This window comes from Solanum pennellii, chromosome 9 (genome assembly GCF_001406875.1).
Source record: "Solanum pennellii chromosome 9, SPENNV200".
In the NCBI taxonomy this organism is placed as follows: Eukaryota; Viridiplantae; Streptophyta; class Magnoliopsida; order Solanales; family Solanaceae; genus Solanum; species Solanum pennellii.
Genome location: NC_028645.1, coordinates 2,347,435 through 2,348,839, shown reverse-complemented (window position 1 = coordinate 2,348,839; position 1,405 = coordinate 2,347,435).

Below are 1,405 nucleotides of genomic sequence, written 5' to 3'. Positions count from 1 at the left end.
CCAGCTTCTGTTCGGGACCTAAAACAGGATCTTTCTGACCTCCGAATCCGATCTCCACCGTTCAAATCAGCCACCAAGATGTTAGGAACACTCAGTCCAAATTTCAGCCCGATCCAACGGTTAGTTAATCGGGAAACACGATCTGAACGTTGCTGGTCGGAGAAAAGACTGCAGCAAAAGAATCCTTTTCTTTCTCTCTTTTTCTCTTGTTGAAAGCTCTCTCAAAAACCTCTCTTATGTTTTAATGTCTTTCAAAGACAATACCAATGAGCAATTAATTATTCTCTCAAAACCATCCTCTATTTATAGAGTTGTGCTTTTCCTTATAAAGCCAAAACCAACTACAAATAGGATTACTATTCCAATCCTTTTCCTAATAGAATTGGAAACCAATTAAGGAGAATAATTCCAATCCTTTTCAAAGTAGGATTAGGCCATGGGCCTTTGGCTGGAACATGGGCAATAGCCCAACAGATATAAACACCAGATGTGAATAATACAATATAGAACTACTAGAGTTTAAGCAATATCATACTACCTTTTGTTTCCACCTTTTATGGCGACAACCGACAAAAATTGAGTTTTATAAGTAAAATTCTGCTTATTTGTATTTGTTTTGTAAATATTTGAGTTAAAGTTATTGAATTCAGATAAGCATCACGATATATACGCCTTACATCTATGTTTGATGAAGTCCTACATGTGGAAGGAAAATAATTTCGAACACATTACTATGAAAATTACATTTTTATAACTTGTATTTAGGGACAAAATTTAAAAAGTTGCCAAAAAAAGAGAGGCTATCTTGTGCAAATGATCCAATACCATAGCTATTTCTCACATTATGACTGAAATATTTCATTTTTACTTAAATAAAAGTTCTCAAATATTTCTAATGGGGTAATGTTTCTCAAATATTTGAAATATCTTCATAAAACTACTTGTATGAACTCACATGTATCTAGTATGTATCTGTATATATATGTATATAATAAATGTATAATGACATCCCAAAATAAAAAAGAAGACACCACATACATTGAATCATGCTCAAAGGTATACATTACAATTTGGGGAAAAGGTAGAAGTACCAAAATCCCTATAGAAACACATCTTAACTAAATTAAGATCCTATTAGCCCTCTGAATTCATTTTTTTTCAAATTTTGTACACCTTTTTGGCTTATATGACATCTAAATATCTCCCACGCGCCTCAACTGCATGGAGTCACGGGGTGTGCCACATAGGCTAAAAGGTGTACAAATTACAAAAAAAAAAAAAAGAATTCAGAAGAGTAATAGGATCTTAGTTTAGTTAATTCGGTCATAATCTAGGGATAGTTATGTCTTCTCCCTTACAATTTGAGCTATAACTTCTACTCATTCTTATTTTTTTGTTCTTTGGG